The sequence below is a fragment of the Channa argus genome, chromosome 4 (assembly GCF_033026475.1).
Source record: "Channa argus isolate prfri chromosome 4, Channa argus male v1.0, whole genome shotgun sequence".
NCBI classification, from domain to species: domain Eukaryota; kingdom Metazoa; phylum Chordata; class Actinopteri; order Anabantiformes; family Channidae; genus Channa; species Channa argus.
In genome coordinates, this window is record NC_090200.1 from 9952245 (window position 1) to 9977115 (window position 24871).

Genomic DNA, 24871 nt, shown 5'->3' on the forward strand with positions numbered 1-24871 from the left:
GAAACATTCCAGTGACACTCAAATATTAAAATACACCCACAGATATACTAATGCCTCAGTAGCAGACGCTACATCATATTTTGCTTTCTAAGGCTGAGAGAGAGGATACCTGTTGAAGTATTTCCTGGTGCAGAAACCTGTCTGGTCCATAATTGATAGACCTTGGCACTGCATTGATAGGACTAGGTATATCTATGTGAAAATAGGCCTCTATCTACACCTCGTAAATCTCTGTCATGTCAGGTTGAATCTTCTCAGACTACGTGTCCTGAGGGTATGGGTGAGACGAGAGTTTCAGTATTGAAAAGCATGTTATTGGAGCCCATTTCTGCTATGGGATTCATTTTGGGCCCCTGTGATTACAGTTTCTCAGCCAGACTGTTTGTGTGCATGCCAGTCAGAGTGTGTGTGTGTGTGTGTGTGTGTGTGTGTGTGTGTCTGTGTGTGTGTGTAATTCTGCTCCATCAAGTTTGCTGTAACTTGTCTGACTTGCTTAGAGCTGAAAGCAGGACTGAGTGAGGGATCAGAGTCCTTAAAACCAGTCTGGAAACATCTGGTTGTGATTGGCAGGACAAAAAACGGTCCTTGTGTTCTGGGAACTGGCAGCGAAAACCTGACCCAGCCCAGTACAGTACAGTACTTGCCAACAGAGGGGGAAAAACACCAACAGCAGGATTCCTGCCTGTCACCCCTCCCTACTTATCTTGACCCATGGCCAATTCTAATAATCCCACTGCAAAGACCCTGGCAGCATTTTTTCATAAACACTGTTCAGATCTTTCCCATTCCTTCAATTTCAATATAAGAAAGTAGGAACTGCCATGAGCCAGGTAGACCCCGAGCTCCATTACTTTTGGCGGCAACTCTTGTATCTGGGATAATGATGCCCCGGGGGGTGAGTGTGTGTGCCTGAATGTCTATTTGCTCATCTTGCCACCTTAGTCGAAGTAGGAGGAGGGAAAATTGTTATGGGCAGGCGGTATATTGAAAGGCATTTCATGGCGGGTGCTAAAATGGGTTATTCTTCCATCTGTTTGATTTTCAAGTTAAAGGTGGGGAGGTCTCGCTGTAGTTTGTGTGTAAGGGATGGCACACTGCAGACTGAGCATAACGGAAAAGACCGCTCCTCCCCCCTTCAAGCAAAGGGAATGGTGCCAATTAAAAAAGTGATGCCAGCGTTTACAGCGCTTGCCTCGAGCCATTGTTTCCCCTGCCTACTCTCATCGCACTCATTATTTGGACCAGTGGTTTACCTGTGGCACATCAATGTGGTGCTGGTTTAGGAGATAGCCTGGCTGACTTCTCCCTGGTGGCTGCAGCTGAAAACGAGGCCTGTCACCTCAGTGAATCCGGCTCTAATTCAAATGGAGCGTGTGTGTTTAGCCCTCTGAACATCCAGCCCTCTGCTTGGACTCAGAGACAGTTAAACTCCAGCTACAGAGAGAATATCATGGCTTCTGTTGTTGTGCCGTTAGTGCTGCAGGGAGTGCTTGCTGTCCTTATTAAGCAGGCTGGTTGGTGGCTGGGCAACAAGCCTGGGTTTGAGGGTACCCTCTATGTGCATAATACTGCTCAGCTTGGGATGTGTGTGTTTGTGTGTGTGGAGGCAGGCAGGATGCCTGAGGCGGAACACTGAAGCCAGAGTACTGCTGGTGTTTCTACACATGCCACAGATCCAGTGACCCTCACCAGCATAATGACTGTGGGGTTAATTCCCCGGGAGTGGCCTGGTGCTTGGAGAGAAGAGATGAGAATAAGTGTGGTGAGCAGGGTGACACAGCAGGCCCCGGTTATACAGTGTGCTCCAACTTCTATTCTTCCATGTAACACAAAGTGATCTCTTACTACTCCATCCTTTCTGATGGGATTTTGCAAGCTGCCAATAATCCACTGGCATTGCGAGAAGCATCTTTCTCCCTTCCTCTTGCTGCCTCTCTGTTCGTCATTTTCATGGATCTCTAAAGCTAAAAATAATTTCACCACAAACGGCTGAAAAGCCGGGAGAGAAGGACTTGTATCCTTTTATTTTATTTCTTCATTCTTAAATCGTGGCTCAAATGTTTGACTGAGGGTTTTACTGGCACAGAGCAAGATGTGGAATTACACAGCAAAAATCTCCTACTCCATCTCTGAGGCACTGTAAGGCGAGGCAGAAATGCATGCATCCCCACCGCATTAAGTGATTTGCAGGGCAGCATTTGAGCAGCATTGTTCATGGGGAGCACATGAGAAATCATCAGTTTGCATGACATTCTCTTTCTCGAGATGGTAAGAGATGTTAAAAGCTGTTACTGTTTTCTTCTACACACCATTGGGGAAATTTCTCTCATGAATAAGGCTTTTAAATGAAACCACAGTTGGAGTGTACACGGGGCTGTCCATTAATAATACCTCCAAACTCTGTTTCCCTGCTTGCTTGGATCTTAGTATATTTACTTTCCTTAGCTGTAAATCATTAGTGCTGCATGGCAGTGTCAACTCTGTCCATTAGTATACAAAGTGAACTGTAATGAGATGGGAAAAATAGAAACTGAAGGCACTGTGACCACTCTGGATTGTATTTGGACTTTTTGATTTTCAACAACTCCCTCCAAATCCCAAGTCCTATCTGCTGTGGCTGCAGTTTGTGTGTATTTGTGTTGTAAATTAATGAGAAGGCTGCCAGTTTTACTGTTATCTGGAAGAAGAGAGTATGTGTGCACATGTGTGGAGAAAGATGGCCACACTCCCTGTTGTTACATAATGATGAGATATTGAGTGTGTGACCTGGTAGCACTTTATCTCGCCCTGCACAGATTGCATTCCATAATCTAATGAGACAGATATTCTTTAATGGAAATCCAGGACAGGGTCATGATTGCGTTGATAAAATTTAAGGTCACTCTTCATATTGTACAAGGCTCTCATACATGCATAATAACTAAGGTTGTTATTGCCATGGAGAACATGCCGTAATCATAAGGCGCATCATATTATTTCTGTGCTTGTTAAACACTGAAATTGTTGGTGTTAGACCACTATGCTGCAATGACAAAAGCCCTGTCACTAAGGAATTACCAGTAAATCAATGCATTATGTGGAGGACAGTGAGGCTCCGATCACTGCAAACAAGAACAATATGCAGAAATTGGTACGTGTGGCTGCTGTAAAATGTGAGACTTATTTATTAAAATTGGTCGTGCAAATGAGGTCAGCACTGGCTGGGTGTAAGCTCTAGAAATATGGGTAATTCAAGTAATTTAGACATCCCATAGACACAAGAGGGCTGATTGTGCAGTGTGCAGAACACATAACCTTATGGAAAAGTCTCAGCAAGCTTGGGAATTTACAGTAGTCTGAAGATTGAAATTGCTGTTCCTCTGAACAAGTTCTGGTCAACTGGTCTTGGCCTTTGTGACCTTTGGCACCATGTGAAGTTTTTCATTCCCACCATGAAAAAAAGAAGAAAAAAAGATTAGGTAAACATTTCCTTTTCTTTGTCTGATGGTAATTTCTACATGAAAAGTCTGTCATCAGCAAACGCATGTGTGGGAAACCTTTCAATTTAGCTTTTATATTTAATGCATTGTTTGGGAGAGCAGCTGTGCCAAACTTTTGAAGAGGTGTTATGACAGCAGAATGCAAGTGTCATTTGCAAAGTGGAGGTGAACGAGGTTTGGGAGGGGAGTCAAACAACATCATAAGTAAAATAAATGTCAGCACAAACTGCTGAATCAGTTCAGAATAAATTCTTCTGATGGATCAACAATGAGACAGAGATGCTGCCACAATACCATCAAGTAAAAAAGCCTGTCTGTCCACGGTGAATCATCTTAATTGACGATCAACAGTATAAACAGTGGGCCTCAATTATGCCTGAATGAAAATAGAGAAACCATAGTAGTGATACAGCTGGAGAGAGACAAGAAGAGTGATTACCCAGGGAGAATTACCATGGAGATTTGCCTTGATTTCCTTTGACACTTACACCATTAGAGGGCTGCTTTTGGTTTCAGCTCAATGTGGTCGACGCTCAAATGGAGAGAAAGTTTTGGTTTCTCTATCTGGAGTCAAAAGCCACACATTCCTACGTTTCTGTCGGTCTCAGACTCACTCCCTGTCTGCTTTCCCTTCAGTATTTCCTCTCTTTGTCCCTGTCTCGCATGCCTCTACTTGCCGTAGGGGTTTTCAGCTTCACGCCACAGAGAGAACCCAGCTGCACAGATGTGTTGCCTGGCTGGCAGTTTTTAGCTTTTGCCTAGAGCAGCCACCCCTCCAGGACCACCGGCCCTGATGAAGAGCTGCAGAGGCTTCATTTGGCAGCTTCTCATTCGACATGGGACCTCTGTCCCCAGACATCCCCCCCATCTTCTCTCACCCCGTCTGTCATCCTGTGTGCTCTTTTGAAACAAGGGAAGCTGGCAGGAGGGGAATCTATCATCGCTTTGGCCCAGGGCGCTATGTTTAACGTTAGCACCCAAATGGAAAAACGTGCACAGCACAACAAGGGCACAGTGATTTAGGGACCTTCTCTTCCCTCTGCCGTCCACTGAAAAACTACGAAAGGAACACTCGGCCCACACTTTCATTCTGAATATCCATCACCCTGGAGCTTGTTGAAAAATCATTTACTGTACGTGAAGGTGATTGACGATACAGAAACAGAGTCTGCATGCCTGTCTCATCAGTCCACCCCCACAGACATAATACTCTGCCTCAGAGGACATGTACACGATCACATTCCCAACACAATCTCAAATAGTTTACTGGAGATGTGACACTTGAAGTTCAAAAGAGGCTGGAGGGTTGTTGCAGGCACAAAACAAAACCGTTCTCAATAGTTAATACCCAGGAGAAACGTTTCTTTATGTCCCTCTTTGTCTGATGCTCTCTCAGAAATCCTCACCTGACAAGCGGTGAAAAGTTGACCTGTTTGGAGCAGCTGTATCCACGATAAAAGATAAACGGTTTCCTTTGTTTGTTTTTGTGGAGGGAAAGCTGCAACAACCATTGTTGTGGACTTAATAGCGTGGAGTAGTTTAGTCCAAGGCAAAAGAAAAACCTCCAGTCTGTTAAAGTGGGGGAATCCTCGCTGTGGAGCATGTAGTCTAATCTAACCTTGGGAGCAGGTTTGAGTTTGCTCTAACGTTTATAAAATGTTATGCGGATTAAGTGGAAACTTCTGGAGAATCCTTTCTAATCCACCGTTCCTCCATCAAAGGGAGCCAGATAGCTCTGGGTTGAACTTCTTTTTCCTGCTCTGTTTCTTCTTTTCCATCACAGCCGCACTGTGGATACTTTTAAATATGCACTTTATCTGATGGCTTGAAAGTATCTTTCTGAGAAAGTGGGGGGCAAGATAGGGCGCGAGAAATTGGACTGGGAATGTCTTTCAATGGTGGGCGCTCTCCCTGTGAGTCTAATTGGTTGAATTGGTGAATGGAAAGAACCCGTGCTCGGTCATGTGTGTGGGTTAGAAATGTGCAGGGTCAATTGGCTTCAAGACTTTGCATCTCTTTTCTCTCACTGTGATGATGTCTCCCAAATTGCAAAGAACTATTGTTTTGCCCTTCTCATTAAACACAGACACCCAATTTTCTATAATTTGCAAGAATTACCAATTATTCTAGCTAATCTTGCACTCCCTGCTAGTTTGTTGTAGTCTCTACAGCTGTGGTTATTGTAAGCTGGGCTGTTGCTGAAAGGTTCACATGGCTGCACTTAGGGCATCCAGATTTAATTAAAGGCACATTACGCAACATTTGGAAATCAAGCTAGCTGTAGCATGAGTGTCTAAATCAATCCCCCCACAGCGCCAAACGCTGACAATATATCAAAGCCTGTGGTGTCTCATAGATAAGTGCAAGGTAGCCTTTCAAGTCCGCATGTAATGCAGGGTTTGCCCTTCTCTTATAAACCTTTAGAAGGGAATATGTTTGCATTACTGCAGGTGAAGTTTGGTTTATATTGAGATCCAATTGGGGAAAAATACCCGAAACGTTTAAACTCAGCAGTCAAACGAATCCCCTATCTCTGAAATGAATGAAACGAAGAAAAGAAAATATAAAACAAGTAAACATCAATGGCTGTCGGCTTTTCCCTTCAGGCGTCACCACAGCAGAACGTTTTCCACATGTTTACACTGGATGCCCTTCCAGTCGCAACCCTCCCATTTTTATCCGGGCTCGGGACCAGAACCAAATTGGCCCTTGGCAGCTGGGCGGGGTCACACTTGGTGGGGTGGGATTCAAACCTGCTGCCTTCTGCATCCCAAGTCAATGCTCGCCACTGAACCACCAGGCCCCTAAAAATAAAAACAAATAAAAAAAGGCTCAGTATTGCGCTCTAATGCAATCTGATGAGAAGTTACAGTTACAGTATGAAAAAACTGATAATTCGATAATTTGCTCATGTTCAGTCACTCACATGATGTTAGCTGTCTGGGTCATGAATGTATTGAGGACAACAGAGACGACGTGGTACATGAGTGTCAGCATAATCTGTTGTAGAATTTAATATTACTAATATCCAAAAGTAGATTCACTTTATACCGCAGGATTCTTCCACTCCACTACACTTCATATTGAAAAATGTTCTTTTTAAATTTTATTGTTTGACAAATATAACTTGTAGTTATTTTTAGATTTAGATTTTTAAGAATTTATAAATTACAATGCATAGTAGAATATTCCCAAACCTTTTGACTTGAGACCTTTAGAAACCCCTTTTGATGTCTGAGATGTTGTTTGCATTTCCCCTGTCCACTATAAACTTCTCAAATAGCTTTGCCACTGAAAAACTGAGACACAATATTTTATTTATATAAGAAAAACTTCAGGATTGGTCCTAAAATGTGTAGAATTATTTCGATTTTCCTTTTCGGCTAAAAATTAATCATGCCCCAACCCATTACATTCACTTGTCACTGCCTGGGCTTCCAGGTTCGGGGCCGCTGGACTAAAATAAATGTCTATATAATGAGGGTAAAACTTGATCCACCGTTAAGCAGCTACAGCTGTTACATGGTGCCTACACATTGTTGAATCAGTGGAAGCCATTTAGTTGTGTGTTTTAATGCTGATTACATTTACTTACCCGGTACTTTTATTTAGGTAAAGGATCTAATTCTTCCACCACTGATAGAAAAGGAGCCTGTGTGGGGAAGTCCATATTGGTTTTCCTTTTCAGAAGCAAGAATGAACAGCACACAGAGTCCAAGAAAGCCAAAACAAAACCAGTCTTTTCACAGAGTGATATGTTGCTAGCTGGGCTACCATCTGCCTGAGCTGATGAAAAAACAATTGACATGTCTTTTTTCTGTGGTGTTTTTAGTTACAGGCTTTGGTCTCAGCGGATTGCGTAAGCAGAAGGCACTGCGTTGCAATCAACATTCTCAAAAAAGCTCAGACTTGCTTGACGCAAACTTGGAATGCTCCACTCTGTCACTGCCAACGAGAAGGAAAAACAACAACAGTAGTATCTGTTGTGGAAGAGGGAGGCCCTGCAGCCCACTCATTGTGATACGCTATCTTAGATGTGATAGAGAGACGCACACACGGCTTTACTGAGTATGTGTGGAAGCTCTCCAGAATGGCGAGACACAAGTTTGTGCAGTATTTGGTTAGCGGGACTAAAAAGATGAGAAAGGGAGGGGGAAAAAGGAGTCTGTGAAATTAAGATGTTTGATTTTTGTTATTTAAAAAAAGGGAGCCTGGGGGGGATTTTGTTAGTGTGTGATGAATCAAGTGCTGACACCTGCAAGGTAATAAGAGTTTCTTTTGAAAGAACTGGTTGTATTTGTGTGAATGCCTGGCGTCCTCCCCGCCCTCCTCTTTTTGATTTTTGAAAATTACAGTATATAAATCTCTCTTCCACTCAAACTGTCTTTAGTTGCCCTGGAACAACTCTTAATGCATTTTTGATGATGTGGACCTAATGACTGATATTTTACCTTAAAACTCGACTCCCTCTTTACGAGTCACAGGAGCCAAGAAGTAATTGATATGGATTTTAATTTGCCAGTCCTATCCTCTCTTCTTAACATGCATTAAAAGTGCTGAAGTGGAATGGCCTATGCAAGCTGTCATTGCCCTTTTCACAACGATGACAGCACGTTCGGGTCCACTGGACAGTTTATTTGGCCTATAAGAGAATTTCCTCTCCGCTATCTGCACTAGCAGGTCAGCCACCACCATATTAAACGATAGGAAGGTAGATCACTGTGGAATAAACGCGGAGCCTCTTTAAGCATCGTCTGTCTGGAGTCATTACTTTTAAAGGAAAAATCAGGCTGATGAGTATCCGCTCATCTGTTAAACTCTGTAGACTTTCAACAATTTACTCCTCCCAGAGCTTTGCTTAACAAAACTTAGGAGATTAATTCCACTTTTTCACTTTTGCCTGAAAACTTCTGATTTCTGACCTCGAATTTGTTTGTGAGGCTTCTGTTCTGCCGAGGACCATTTGCTGCCTGTGCTCCCGGTTTTTGAATAACATGAGGAGGCTGTGCACTAAGCCCTGTGGAGCTCCCTACAAACACAACACACAGTAAGGGCTCTGTTATTTTTTTATTCACAAAGCTCCACTGACATTGATTACTCCATGGCTTTTTGCTCCTCTCTCTAAGTCGAGTAAACTTTTCCCCAGTTGTTTTTCAGTTTTTCAGATTAAAAATCAAAGAAGTAAACTTGTCTGTCTTGTGTTATCTCAGCATTTCTGTAGCAGTAGCTCTCCAAGACAGCCATGACAGGAAATTGATGGGTCTCTTCTCTTCAGTCCCCTCCATTTCCTCTTTTTTTGCTAAGCCATCCCTCACCCCCTCCACTCCTATCCCAGCATGCACACTTATCCCTCTGTGCAGGACAAAGAGTTCAAACCCCTCGTGGCGGTGGTGGGGAGTTGTCTGGCTCACTGTCAACTGTCCTCTCATCCCCCGCGAGACTGCACAGTTCAGATGTTAGAGCGGGTGATTGAAAATAAAACCAAACTCAAACGAAGGGCTGCTGCTCTTCTGTTTGTGCGGGCTGTTAGCATAAGTGAGTGGCTGTCACACATTTTGTTAACATCAACACTTTTCTTTGGGCAGCCCTGCACAGAGGGATTGCTTGTCGCAGGGAGGAGATAGTTGTCAGGGCCGTGTTCTTGGCCTGAGGATGTAGGAAGCAGGAGCCCTTCTGCCTGCCTGCTTTATCACTAAAAGATGCAGGGGATTGTGGAGGGTTGTGTAAGGGGGTTGGGGGGTGGGGGGCAGCTTCTGGAGCAGACTGGATCCTGCAGATCTGAGCAGCGAAGTGGAAAAAAGCCACTTTTTTTTTTATCAAAGCTTCACTTCAGACAGTACTTGGCGACTAGTCATTTTTACAGAGGACCCCTGTGGCCTGGGCAGAGACAAGTGGTCACATCAATGTTCAGGGGCAGCAGAGTTAACGGGCTAGGCGGGAAAAGGGGAGGAAGTGTAGTCCATCAAGGCTTGAAGAGGAGAAAGTCTTGGTTAGCAGGTGTAACTAAGTGGGACTCCTATTTCTCTGTGACTGATGGGAAATTTGTCTTTTAATCACTTACTGCAGAGACAATCAACAACAGTGGTAGCTCAGAACATCGTTACTCTAGTTTGCTTCTTGCTGTTAAGAAAATAAAACACTACACCTACTTTTTAAGTTGGTAAATTATGTGTACAGTCACTTCATTACAGTATCAGTTGATCGTCATGCCATTCTGTTAATTAGAAGAAAACAAAAGATTAGTTTTTTGAGTGTTAAACGATTTTTAATTAATACCTTTTAATGAGTGCTTTTGTGCCCAGACATGATTGTTAACGATTTGAATCTGAATACTAATAATAAAACGCCTAGAATTCAGAACCATGTTTTCACAGGCTTGGAGGTGGTTATGCTCAAAATAAACTTTATCATGTCGTCCAACCAGGTCTGAAGGCAGGCATATTTATAGCTGTTTCAAACAGCAGAACTTGAAGGCGGCGTTTAAAGGGCTGCCATTATAGAGAGAGGGGGGGGGTAAGGTAGGACGATCATTCAAAGCACATTCTTTAGGACGGGCTATCCTCGAATGCATTCATGCTGCTGCAGCCATTTGTATACATGAAAAGGCAATCATCAGGAGTGGCACGCACATCTATAAAGTTTTTGCAGGTGCTGGGTAACAATCAGCTGTGCAGTTAAAATGAAAAAAGCACCCACACACTCCTATCCTGTATCCAGGATGTCTTTGATCCCTGCATGGAGTTGACACTGTTTTAACCACAAGTGGTCTTTCTGAGGTAAAGGTGGAGGTGTGAACAAACAGCACAACAGCAAAGTGGCGGTTTATGTCACCACTGAGGGATCACATGAAGCCCGTGGAAGTCCACATTGCCAGTACGTAACTGGATAAACAGACAGGAAAAGACAATTGTGAAGATGTCCTTGGAAATTCTAACAAACTATTCGGCCACTGAACCGCAAAAAAGCGTTTCAGTCGCGTGTTAGATATTTACATTTTTATAATAAGGAGTCAGCATATGACAGAAAACAACAAGCGACAGTCAGCCATATATCACTCAGTTTTGTGGAAATGGGAAGGAAGAACTTGCGTGAGGGACCTCCACACCTGGACAGTTACTGCCAAACTCGCTGTAAATGTTGGGAAAAATGCAAAAATAGTCAGTCGCAGTCATCCTCTTATATCAATGTTAGAAAGCTGTAGTAGGAGGGCTGTTTCAGGCAATGTTCAAACATCCAGAAAGCACTTTGGTTGAAACATACTGACGCCTTTAATCTCCCTTAGTCTCTATTCCCACTTCTCTCTAATTGTGTCTTATCTTTGCCTCTTAAATTTTACATATTTCCGTCTCGCCACCCATTCCTGTCCTGCCTTCATCCCCTGCTTGCTTTGATGCTCCTCCCTATTTTTTTTTATTTTTATTTTTTTATCTCTTTCCCTGCCTCATTCCCTCGGGCCCCATCTGTCTGAACCTTGTCCATTTCCACTGCTGACCTCATAAAGAAGAAAGTAAGAGGATTCCACTCGCTACGGTGTCAAACAAAATCACGCTGCAGCCCTATATAGGATAAAGAGCTTAGATATTAAATATATTACAGCTTCCAAAAACTGTATGTGATGTCCACTCTGCAGTTGTAAGCTTTTCTTGATTTATGCTTTCCTTCACAGTGTCAATGTGACTCTCATCTAGAAAACGGGAAAGCTCTTTTTCTGTTACTGTGGAGTCTGTCAGATCATTCATTTATTCATGAGGAAGCTTGGCATTATGCGGAAGATGGGATTAAAAAAAAACCATTCATTCAGATAAATGTGTGTCCTGCAGATGTATGTGACATGGTCTTTTCTGGCAAGAGGGTGAAGGGATTTTTTTTTTTTTGGTTTTGTTTTGTTTTCTGATACAGCAGTTTAATGAAAAACTCAAAGACCAGACCAGTAATCCCTGACAACAGCCACGCAATCCCCGATTTGTGATGTTGAGCATGGTGCATTGTAAACAAATCCAGACAGCATACCAAGCCAGCAAACATCGAAAAGATCTATTAAGCTGTGCAAGGTCGTAGCCCTTGAGAACATGGTGGTTTTCCTCCCACTTCTACCAGACAACTGTCCATTTAAAAATTAAGTGATATAAATAGAGGCAAAATTTCTGTTTAGTATTAAGAGATAAATGTGATGCAAACTTTTTTCTCTTTTTATAGAGCGAAGTGAAGCAAAACATCTCATTGGTGCAGAGTGAGGGCATAATTCTGGTACTTTCACTACTGTCAAGTAGTAATTGTAGCAGCACAGGATTGGATTTTGCTGAAAACAATTCATCTGAGCTACCGTGACCCTCAGGTGAACTGTGTCTGTTGAGAAAACACTTCTTCACCCAAAGTGTGCAGCACAGATTATTTTCAGTGGCTGCGGTGCGATTGCGACTTTGGTTTTGATTTGTTTTGTTAATGCTCACCTCAGCCAGGGAAACGCGAGCCAGCACCTGTTTTGTCCCTGTAGGTTAAAAGGCTGGGAATGCATGTGTCCCGCCAGAGAAGCCCAGTGTGTCTGTTAGTGGTCTGACGCTCTGACTCAGTGAGAATCTGATACTCCTGAAGGAATGAATGTGGTTACCCTGTTTACTTCTCTGCTGCACACACGTGTACTGAATGTGCTGTTCTCTCACAGAGAACACCCCACTAATATCCATTTATTCATTTCCACTGCTCTTTGTCATCCCTATCCCCATCCTCCTTTGCACTTTAATTTTAGCACCCTCCCGTAACATTCAGCATTTGTAATCAATGTTATTTATTGTGATAGAGATTAACTCGGCCTAATCGAAACAACCCACCCACCCAGAGAGAAACTCTAAACGTGCCTGTCTTTATTAAGTGCCTCCTAATGAAAATTCAGTGTGTAAGTTGATGAGTGGAGCGACTCAATGGCATACCACAGCGAAATGATGATGAGCTTTTTTAAAGCAAGCTGGCATCGATTTGATCGTCGATGCACGGTTGCATAACTGTGGGCTGCTGTTGGTGTACATACCAGCTATTGATTGGGAAATCATAAGACACGGGCGCTGTTGGGTTATTTTGCAGCAGCATAGCAGCCTGTTTTTATTCTCACAGCACAGATGATCTCTTGTTTGAATCATGCATCCTGCTTTCTTATAAATGTGTTTTTGTTTTGTTTTTTTCTTCATTTTACTAAAAGTAAGAACCCGCGTGGGACCAGTGAGAGAAGATTGTCACTCATGAGAAAGCTGGTAGGTAGGATTTTAGAATTTCTCTGCCAGTTGGGAGCTTAGGCCAGATGAGTTTCCCAGGAAGATAGGGGTGCGCATACACACAAATACTCACACATAAATATGTGTCTGTGTGTGTGTATGTGCACGAGTGTGTGCGCACATAGACCGCTGGAGCTGCGGGCTGACAGTGATTATAAACCTTAGGAATATCTCCCACGTGTGGCCTCACGCAGCTATGGAGAGTGATCTAACCTCCTGATCCTTGGTCTGCTATTGCCATGGTAACAATCAGCAGCTACACCTCACCCCTCCCTCCTCTCCCACCACTCAGGTGTGACTTGTCAGGCACTATTCAGGATGTGGATTGCCAGGCCATAAGCCCAGCATGTCTCCTTCAGCGGTAGAATAGAACCAATCAAGGAAATGGACTTGCTCCACCAGATGGCACTTATTATTAGCATTACCTCCTTTGCACTCCTACATGTGCATCTGTACAGCTACTTATTTATTTGTACCTCTTGATCAAATCGCATACTTCAACTTGCTTCAACAAACAAGGCACAAGAATTCAGACAAGTTCTTTCTCTCTGTGTGTGTCCGATACATATATGTAGAAAATCTTGCTATCTAGGTTTGGTTTCTGGCTCTAATTATGCCTGGAAAAAAAACACCACAGTTTAGCCACAGCTAATTTCACGGTGGGTCTCTTGATGCTTTCTATTGACTGATGGGAGTGATTGTAGAGTACAGAAGACCTACTACAAGGTTGTTAACAGCTAACAGGGAAACATGCAGAGAAGAAATGCTACATGCTCTGAAAAGCCGCCGCCTGACTCTGCTCTTGCGCTGCCCCAGGAGACCATTACAGGCTCTCTCAATGTGGAAAATTCACAAGAACCTGCAATAGTTGTGGATGTTTCTGGGATTGTTCGCCCCACTGCTGAGGGAGAGAGCTGCTCTTTTGGGGGATGCTCAGAAGGCTTTGATGAGGTTGCATTTCCAAAGTGGTGGATCTTTGTTTCTGTTTATCACATCATTAGGGAAATCTTTTTGTAGATGCCCTTGAATAATTTTTGCCTGAAGCTCTCATGTCCGATTATTATTTTTTTGCTCAATTATATCTGATCTCCCCTGAGGGCCTGTTTAACAATTAGTTACCATAGAGCAAGAGCAGCACCCACACCCACAATATATCCCCCCTTCTTTACAGGAAAGGCAGTATTTTGTGGCATCATCACTGCATTTCAGACAGTCCCTCTTTTCTTTATGGGAACCAGCTGGTGGATCTGACTCTGAAGACTTTTCCAGTGTCAGCGCGCAAACTGTTGCACGAGCGGCACAATTACGACCTGTGTTGTTTAGTCTTATCATTGCATAGATCATTTTTTCCACTTTAGCGGTTATCATCAGTGCATGAGACAAAGAGATTGAGAAACTGACAAGGCAGCCACCTGCTTGGGTACACACACAAGAAAATGCTTTTAATTAGTTTAAAGATAGCAGGGGCGATCTTGACATCAGCAACTTGGGAAAGTTGAGCGCTGTCGTTACTTTTCTCTGTTACTTGACGAATACTGTGCAGGAACAAAAAGCCGCACATTTCCCCCGTCTGACTGTACTATCCTTTTGATTTGGGTCTAATTGGGTGCACGTTAGCCTCTGGTAGAACAGATACAACTAATTAGGCTCTTGTGCGTGTAATTAAAACAATGTACCGTGGCCAAGCTTCCAGCAGGGTATGTGTTTAACAAAAGCAATTAAGAATTTTATCACCTGGAAAGATCTTTTATCCGTTTTTATCTGAACATCAGGCCCGTCTCTGTTTTTGAAGACAAAGGCAATTCTGTCCTTTGCCACCGTCTTCTGACTCTGAAAGGGACTCTGGTGGCGTTGGAGCTGTGGAAAATTAAGTTTGATCCTGGGAGGCTGGCACTTATCAGGAGTGTTGTGATATGGGGGGCTCAGTAACCTCCTCTGAGACTTCTCTCCATTTTCCCTCACTCTCTTTATATACTCTACTCCTCCCTTCTTCCCTCCCTCCCCATTAAGCCCTGTATTAAAGATTCATATGGCACCTACAGTGTATTCAGAATACGCTAAAACGCCCCTCCTGCTGCTCTCCTCTTTCTCCTTGTTTGTTGTGCCCTCTACCTTCTCTCCTCACCCTTTTACCCCGTCACCCCTCCGCTGCACTCCCATATCAGTGAATTCCCACTAATAATGGTACTTAGAGTAAATCCTCCCAACTTCCCTTTCCACAGCGGATTAGCGTTCTCACCCTTGGCGAAGAGAACAATTGGTTGAGAGGGGCAAAACAAAAGGCTTCCTTGTTGGTGATGTGCTGGTTTGGATCCTGGAGCGTGTTTTCTCTTCTGCTTGCTCTCTCTTTGTGTTTCCTTTGGCTAAGACAGACGGTTAGTCATTCTCTCCTTCTCCCGTACCTTGCATATGCTCTTTCCTGGCCATGTTGGATGTTTTCTCTTTGCCTTCAGCTTTCATTTCTCATTACCAGGTAGGCCACCCATGCATATATGCCCCTCTGACCGCTTATGGATTTGTTTTCCATTAATAAATTCCTAAGACTGGCTGAAGCTAATGCTGTCCTTCAGACCAAACTCAATCTAAGAACTGATACTAGTCATTTCTGCTGAAGTAAATAAAACGTTCCCTGAGGACAATCTTTCCTCATCTCTTTCCTCATGCATTCCCTCGCTAAAAACCAATAGGAGAGACAACAAAGTTCATATAAATGATAAATAGTTTATACAAGCATTTATCCCTCTCTGTCTTAATTCACTCTATCACACATAGAAATGAGGCAGCTCATACTAGCCCCACCGGAGTCTTCTAGCAATTAGGCAAGTGCCAGAAAAACACATTAATCTAGCTATTATATCTAGCCTTGTTAATTTATAGTTGGGTTGGAGAAGCTCACTCATTAATTGGCTGTGTTGGATGACACACAGCGAAATTACATTTGCATAGATCATTTTTAAATTGCCACCCAACATCCAGCTGGGAGCAATGCTGAGAATAAACCCTTTGGTTTTAAGTGTTTGCTTGTTTGATGGCAGTTTAGTGATGAGAGAGAGCAAGCATGGAGAAAAGGTGTCTGAGAGAAGCCGGTGGAAGCTGCAGGGCGTTTAAGCCTCGCTTTGCGGTAGCCATCTCGCCCACGTCTCCATACATGCAGAGAAATTGGCTGTACCCAGCAGACCAAGACAGAGATAGTGAGTGGTGGGGGCCAAAAGGGGGTGGCAGAACGGGCACCCAAGCAGGAGGAGGAGTGGGGAGAGCAGGAGGGGAGAGTCAATTCCAAAAAGAACTCTTGAGTTTCATTCCAAAAATTGAATCGTCAATTTCCATTCAGCCGACCACTCCGCAGGATTGGAAATGAATGAGTGTCAGGGTGCTGGTTGTCCTGGAAATAGAGGTTAGCTCCGGACTGAAATTCAACGGTGACAGCGTGGGTGGGCTGGGAGGGAGGAGTGGATAAGTGGTAGCAGAGCAAGAAAGGTGGACTGGAATCAGAAGTGAAATTGAACACAGGGCCTGACCTTGGCGTGCTCCGTTTTGCGATGTCCGGAGCGATAATTCCTCTGGCTCGAGCTGTGCAGACTGTCAGCTTTGGTGTGACCGAGTTCGAGGGAAGGGACGGCTGTAATTATCAGCAGAAGGCTCAGGAGATAAAGAGACTGAATTGTAGGCTTCACTGGCAGACATCAGCACTATCTCACACTCAAACTTAATGCTTGTCACCAATCATGGTGCACGTGCACGCATGTACAGTGTGCCGGGCTTTTACAGGACGGTGCTGTGTGCGTCAGTGTTAGCCCCCTGCCAACATAAATCCCGACTTTGATGTTTTGCCCCCTGGATGTGACAGAATGTCAGTGCACTCACCTGACATGAAAGACACAGTGGCACCTTCAGAGACGAAGCGCAGATGCTATCGCTGACACGCCTCAGCTACACCACAAGACCGGTCCGTAATGCAACCCTGCTGCGTATCGGGCCATCTGCAACTTGATTAAAGCAGCTTATTTTTAGGCTGTGGGGGGCTAATTCCCTCTGACCTTTGTGTGACTGTGTTTGATTAGAAAGAGGAGGATCGAGCCATTAATCAAAAACTAAATAAATAACAAAATACAATCACAGCCATTCATCAGGTGAAAAGTTCATGTGTAGATATGCATCACATAATATCTTGCCAGTGGTGGGAGGGGTATGAAAGTATATATTTGTACATGACGAAAAGTATACGTTTAATTAAATGGAAACACAAAAGTGAACACAATTTTAGTACTTTAATAAATGTACTTGGGTACACATCACTGTACCTCTGTACCTGGAAACTCTCAGCATAAAGGTTTTGATACTGAGCTAGGGGATCATCTTTAGCCTTTTAAAAACTTACAGGTGGTTTTAATGTGTGTTTGTGTGTCTGAGTTCATTCCAGCATTTTAAGCATCTCTCTAATATATAGAGTTAATTTTTTTCAAATACTGAGCACTTTTTTCTAATATGTAGAGTCCATTTTTGCAGGATTACAAGTGGTACTGGATCGGTGGGGGGGTGGGGGGCTCTACGTGCATTTAATGCCAATACACATCTAACAATCACTGCAGCTCCAGCTCCTTACAGCAGCCTCCTGGGAAACAGAGCAATCATGGCTGCAAAAAGGCTGTAGTCTGGACGGGATTGGACATTTTTTTTTCCCTTTCCATTTTTCCAACACAGTTTATTCAGGCCAGAGTGTGTCTGTGTGTGTGTGTGTGTGTGTGTGTGTGTGTGTGTGTGTGTCTGTGTCTGTGTCTGTGTCTGTGTTTGTTTGTGTTTGTGTGTGTGTGCGCACCTACCTACTAGAACTGCAGCTTCTTTGATGATCAATTAATCTCCTAATTATTTAGATTATTAACTAATTGTTAAGCATAGGAAATGTTTGGTTCTTTTTGCTTAAGTACCAATCAAAATCTATAAATGATTCAAAACAATTTTATTTATTTTGTGGAAAATCACAAATTTGCCATACATCCACAGACCTTATGCCTCCCCCTACCCTTAAACTCTTACCTTTGTAGGTAAGGGTCAGGTGACATACAAATAACACTTTCTTTTTCAAACACACGCACACACACACGCGCACACCTCTCTACCTGTCAGACAGACTGAACACATTGGTCGTAGCAGGGACACAGTGATGAAGGGAAGGGAGGCTGGCAGCCTGAGTGGCAGCGCCACTGATCATCTCCACGATTTCAAACTTAATTAACCTGGGCGGCGCGCCACGCGTCTGCCGGCCCGTCAGCAGTGAGTGCTGGTTCACAATCTCTACTGAGATCTACCGTGATGATGGGAGGAGAAAGATGAGAAAAGTGGCGAGACAAGACAGATGGGAAATTGTACCTCCACCATCAAAACTTACCTACTATTAAATGGTAATTCCCGGTTTGTCACGATTTACATCTCATTTTCATAGTTCTGGGTGCAGTTTTCAGGGGATGTGACATCACTAAGTCTGATATAAGCAGACATGCAGGTATCCATATATGAAGAACTGTAGCTGAATATTGGTGAGCTCGTAATGTTGGTAATAATCACTTACCGAAAAAATGTGTGCACACCTGTCAATCATAAGATCAACCAGTAAATGTGTCTGTAAACTCTGATGTTTACAAGCGATACATGTGGTGAAAATCTAATTCTTTTCACTCAACTTGCTTTTAAAATAGTCTTGGCCTGGTTGCTTTATTTGACAATTTGACCCTTAAACTGTATCCTGAAAGAGTTCAATCTGGAACCAGAACAGCCTGTGTATCTTTTTGTTGTTCATGAATATAATTTGCCTGCTAACTAACACTGCCCTGAAGAGTTGGTAGCACAACAAACCCACAAACAGAACCTCAGTTGCCCCCTGCTCACTTGCTCCTCAGAGGCCTGAGTCAGACTGGCTGCCTTTCTATACATCTGAACTCTGGGAACACGGAAGTGCAGACTCAACCATCTCGACAGTCAGAGGGGGAGCTTTGTGTAACCGCAAGGGCCTGCACTGAATTCCCACAACCAACAAGGAATTTAAAAATACCTCAGCTTTGCTGTTTCTCATGCAAAAAGGGAGAAAACAAGACATAAGATTGATGGGTGACAGTGGCCTCTCTCTTTTTCTTTCAGTCTTTCTTTAGCCTTTGCTTCTTGTTATTTCTTTCTTTGGGTTTTTCTTGCGGCCTAACGTCTCCCTTTCTCATATTACACCCTTTCCCTTGTCGTCATCCTCCTCTTCTCCCCACTCCATCTCCCCAGCATCCTGTCTGTCTGGGCGTCTCATTTAAGTCAGTGACATTTGATGTGAAGTGGCGCAGGCCCGAGAGCTTACAGCCACTGACTCATAAAAACACACATGCGCGTGGAGGACTTGATGTGGAGGGAAAGGTCAAGCCTAGTCTCCGAGGGCCTAATCACCCACTCTCATTGAGTGCCTTGCTCACTCAGTCACACTTGATTGAGTGTGTGAGTGTGTATGTTCTGAGAAATGTGATCACGGGTGTGACTTTGTTGGTGTGTGTAGGCGAGGGGGTCTATGCAAGAGCGATAGATTGCGCCTCTGTGGTGATTGGTGTGTGTGTGCACGCGCGTGTGTGAAAGTGTGTTTGTCAGAAAATGTGCGTTCTTGACTCGTGAACGTACGATTAGCAGATGACCGCTTTGGGTCAGGTGACACACACATACAAATATGCATGCAAACACACAGACAATCCTCTTGCCTAAACATGTGGTGTAATCAGCGGCCTTATCAGGGGAACTGTGGGGCTGTAACAGGCTCATTAACTTCTCCCTGAGCCTTTTTTTAGAGAGGGAATTGGCCAAGACGAGTATGCTGCACTTCTCTCTTCCCCCTCTTAATTCAGTCTATTCTTGACACTGTTTTTGCAGGGAGTGGTTGTGCATGTGTGTGCATGTATGTGTGACGTCCCTCTTTACCTCGAACATCCTCCTCGCTTGTGTTTTTGTGCTTATTCCCTCATTAGTGGACTTTCAGTGCCACAAATTCTTGCTTAGTTTATACCAGCCGCTAGCAGAGCAGGGCAGCAGGGATTAAGTATTAAAGAGCCTCAGCTGCTCTGGGGCTCCTGTAGCTCAGCGTTCGGCCACTAAGGCCTGATAATGGTGTTTGTTTAGCCATTAGTCAGGCCCTGCTTAGCAGCGCTCTCCCCTCTGGCTGCAGCAACATTGATAGATGATGGATGAAGATTGCAAGGGTCCGCAGATGAGAGTATGAGTGTTGTGGAGGGGCTTCGATAGCATCAAGAACATTTGTTGGAAGTATGTGTACAGAGGTAGTCTGAGCAAATGTGGTTTTTCATTAATCTTCGCGAGAGATAGAGAAGTTAGAAGGTGCTCTTGTGTTATGAGTTGAGATTTTGCATTGAGGCATACACACAAGTCTACCCTTTCTGTGATTAGTTCTCATCGTCCAGCTAATTAAAAAGTAGCCCAGTCTATTTCCTTCTGCACGACCAGCGGAAAGTGCTCCTTCTCGCTGAAAGCTATTTAATTTTATGAGGTATTTTTTGCAGCTCATTTAGCCATTACCTTTTAAGCTTCAAACGTGACCTTTTCTCCATATGCTGAAGAGAGCTGACTAATCTTTGGGCCATTACCTGATAGCTGTTAGTCATTACCAAAGGCTGCTGGAATCGTTTTGGGCCTCAGCCGACGTTTACGTATATCCTCACCATCACAGTGCTCACTCACTATCTACACATTTTGACTCATTTTGACAAGTGACAGGCACCTGTCAGTTTGCACAAAGCAGCTATTGAGACTCAGTCAGCAATGTGTGTGTATGTGTGTGTGTGTGTGTGTGTGTGTCATTTTCCCCCTGTGTTCCTGTCTTTCTGTCTCCCGATCATCTCTCATCCCTCCCACCTTCTTTCCTGTGGTTACCTCTCTGGCTTATTTAACTCTTACAAGGATGGACAGAACCAGAGACATGTCTTCTCTCCCAGCTTGTACTTTTCTAGGGGAATATGCTCATTTGCTTTCTTTGCAACAGTGAGATGAGATTTTTCATATCAATTTGATATCTGGGCGTTAAGCCTGGCTCCATTCACAATGAAAAGCACCAACATGTGCAGGGCGGTACGAATTGGTCATATTGCAGTTATTGTGGACAGTATTACGATTGTGATATACATAATAAACAAATAGTACTACGACTCAATTCGCTTGGTAATCAAGGAAACAGATTGGTGATGATATTAGAATGTGTATTTCCCAACTTAATTGTACAGAACATTAAATCTTAAAAAAAAACACATCCAAAAAACATTGTGTTGTGTACTTGATCCTCGCCATGGCATTTGATGTAAAACAGATCGTTTGAAACTTTAAAGAAATACAGTAGCTCCACGAGGGTAGTTGGGGTACCTCCTGTACAGGGTGCGGATCAATTTCTGAAATCCCCCTGGCTTTCAGCTGTCTTTTTTACTAGTCTGTCATTCCTTCATCATACTTTTCTTTGTCATGTTTAAAAGTATGGTACCTTTGCAGAGAGATGCTTTCAGCCCCTCTAATAAAGTCAGAGTCACAGAGCAGCCATGGCAGCACTGCAGAGAGAGTCCTTTCTGCAGGTTTTGGTGTGAGGGTTAGGTTTCTAACTTTCAAATTTTTTGCTTGATTATTTTGTGGCTTCTTATTTATCGTAGTTTGCTAATGACTAATACCTGAAGGGCTATGCAGAGCATAGCAGATGGTAGAAGAGCACAGTGCAGTAGGTGCTGGGTGGGCATTGCAGAGCAGTGTGAACTGCTTTTGAGTCTCATGCTAACGTTTGCATGTTGTGCATACTGTAGATTTTTCATGTTTTCTGATGAAGCTTGAATATAAAATATCGGCATTCAATAAATCACCATTTGTTTGTTTGTGTGCACTCTCCAAGCAGGAAGTCATGTGACTATATTACACGCACTGCCTGCACAGAGACTAACTGGTTATTTCTGTTTTTATGTGTGTAGATAAAGAACAAACTGTACAAAACACAGAATAGGTTGTCACCCTCACATAGTTATTTCTTTATTTAAATTGCTGTCTTCTGTGTTTATGTAATTCCACAGGTGAACATCACAATTGCAGTTAGATTGATTGTGCAGGAATGAACATGTAGAGCTCATAAATCCAACATTTAGCATCTACTTTGTTCAAGGCATCCACAAAAACAAGTGTATGGAGCCCAACCTGGGGTTTAGGGGCAGTTACTCACACTTGGGTTTTCATCAGTAAAGAAGTCATTTGGTTTTTATCATTGTTACATCAATTTTAATACCATGTGTCTGCGACACTATAGCTAAAATTAACCCCTCAGAAGCACAAAAAAATGGGTAAAGTGTTGACAAATTGTAAGCCAGTTAAGCAAATTGTCATCGTTTCTTACGTTTATGCACTGATTAAGCACAAAAAGATGCAAAGTGTTAATTATGCTGGGTTTGAATGTGTTTGTAGTGGTATTTTTGCTACTTACACAGAAGCAGGCTTGCTGGTTCTTCCTGCTTTAAACTACTTTTAACAGGTTCTAACAGTAAATCTACACTTCACACTCCGACCAGAGATCAATATCACGCTTCTTATCTCACTGTCGGAAAGAAAGCAAACAGGTGTATTTATTTAAATGCTGACCTATTCGTTCAAACTCACGGTGCTTACATCTCCTTGTCCACTGTTCATGTGAATTCCTTTAAGAGAGCAGGCGAGCAATCAGTCAACATAAGATCTGTATTCCCCTTGAAACCAAACGAAAGCTGGGCACTGAGACTAAGCCACATTACAAGATACCTTCATGGCTCATTGGCGTTTATGCTGGTGAAGTGAAATCATTATAACCAATAAGGTGTGTAATGGATTCCTTCCCAGCAGTCAGTTTGCCTGCCTGACTTCTTAATTGTGGCTGCATGTGTGTTACAACGTGAGCGCAGGCCGTTTGTAAGTGCAGAGTGTTCGGAGCGAGAGGATTCGCCTTAGGGCGGTTGTACAGATTCGAGAATCCGCCCTCCAACCAGCGCAAGTTGGGATTAAAGTCTCTGTGTGTGAGTGCCCCTGAGCAAGACACTGGATTTTTACCTGTTCTTGAAAAGACACTTAACCACTGTAGTAAAATTCCTTGTAGCAATCAGTTGATGTGTCACAAAGAAATGAAAGCTTCAGGTAGTCCTGAAATGATAATAATCGATTAAGCTGATGAAGAGAAACTTTATCAATAACACTTTTAGTGACTGTTTTACTCATTCATGGCATTCATGCTGCTATGCGCTTTTCAAAAGTAAACTTTTGTGTCATTTAAATTGAATATCTTTGGCTTAAGGAGTGAAACATAACTCATTTTGAGTTCTGGCAACTTGTTAGAGGCACATCCTTATAGACTAAACAATTTATTTATTCATTTCTACTTGTTTGGGTGAGAAGCATTATTCATATGCAGTTACAGTGTTGGATGTCAGCGTATCTGAGTGAGTCAAGTTGATTAGTGAGCTTGTGAACGCATGCCTGCCCCTACAACTGTTTGTGTGTATTAGCAGCCGTCTGGATGTGGCGGCGACATCGGAGGAGCCATTGGCTCCCGAAAGTAGCTTTTCTCCACCAGACCAGGCAATTTAATCAGGTTCCCCAACATCCGCCAGCTGTGTCCACACAGCAAACAGCCACTCTGTCCCGCTGGAGAGCTGCAACGTCCAGCTGGGGTTGGGAGAGGCCAGTTAGCATTGGGAGATTAGTCCAAGCTGCTGCTGCCCAGACACAGAAAGAGGTTGCATTTGTGTGTTTGTTTGAGAGACAAACAGAGATTGAGAGATTATAAGAGACACAGAGGTCGCCTGCTGAGAAAGGTATGAGGCGGAGAAGCCGAGTAGTGAGTGCTTCTGTGTGTCTCTGCACATTGAAATGTGTGCTCTGCTCAAGTAGTTTTTGTGTTGTGTGTGTGCGCCTGTGGTTTTGCGCTCAAGTGTCCAGCTGGCAGAGGGGAGATAGCAAGAGCCTTGAAAATGGTGACGGAGCGGTAAACAGACACACAAACAGCCTATCAGTCCTAATGAGGAAATGTGCTGTGCCTAAAAGGATGGCGTGTGTGTATGCGGGTTATGCTCGCACCCCCTGGCTTGTGGTCATACATCACAACAGACAAACATACACAGGAGGGCAGACACATAGACACACTAGAGGAACACAAGCACGCAGCCGTGACAACTGGGACGCACACAACACAGAGTCTAATATAGGAGCAGAGTGTGATTCACGCCCTCCTTGGGTCACAGGCCAACTTTAAAGGTGTTAGCATATTTAGGCCAGAGCAGCTGGATACCACTGAAATGGACCAGGCCCAACAACCCCCCCCAACCCCCCCCCCCCCTGCATGGTGCCCTGAATACAATGACCAGGCTGGCTGCTTTGGTACGCATGGTTCTCCCAGTCAGTCAAATTGAAATAAATGAACTGCCAACCCTGACGGCAGGGTAATTGTTCATATGGAAATTGGATTGCCGTCGTCACACAGGCCTCCCATTGCAGCTTGTGAAACAATTTCGCTGTAAGGATGAGACAAGAGAGTTTGCATGTCAAAAAAAAAAAAAAAAAACCCACAAGATAGGAGACGTGTAGAGAAAGAATGAGTTCTCCACACTCTCCCACTTCATGTTTCATCTCTAACAATGCCGCTTGTTCTGCCTATCCTTCCCTCAATGGCTTTGGGAAAATAAAGGACGAGGATCCGCCCCTTATTTCCGGCTCCTCGTATGGCTCCTAACCCACGTTGTCATGTTGCCTTGTATAAACTTTATCAGTCCTTTTCAGCACTCTACGCGCTGCGAGAGACATGGGAAGATTTGCTTCAGAGCATTAACCCCTGGATCAACTCACTTCTCCCCCCCCTCTGCCCAGCCCCGAGGCCTCAGGGGACATGCAAGTAATTTAATAGCAGTTCACTTTTATCAGTGTATAACACTGAAAGCAGCTTCAATGTGCAGACACCCCCCACATCAATGTCAGACCCTGGCATCTGTCAAAGCCAGCACTCCGATAAAGAAAGTGCTGAATATGAGAGATCACAGTATGTGGTGATATCCTATTATGTTGTCGGGGTAGGGCGTCTGCTTTTTTTATTTATTATATCTGTTTTCTTTC

The 24871-nt window shown here is 43.7% G+C and overlaps 1 protein-coding gene across 4 annotated transcripts in view; it reads left to right on the top strand.

Moving 5' to 3' along the window:
• The window catches only part of plxnb2b (plexin b2b), a 119550-nt gene that overhangs the window by 45752 nt on the left and 48927 nt on the right, over positions 1-24871 (top strand). Inside the window, exon 3 of one of the 4 annotated variants that reach the window (XM_067500734.1) lies at positions 12673-12724. The exons of the other annotated variants lie outside the window; for them this stretch is intronic. The gene's annotated coding sequence lies outside the window, so the exon portion shown is untranslated. The remainder of the gene's footprint in view (positions 1-12672; positions 12725-24871) is intronic. 4 annotated transcript variants of the gene reach the window in all.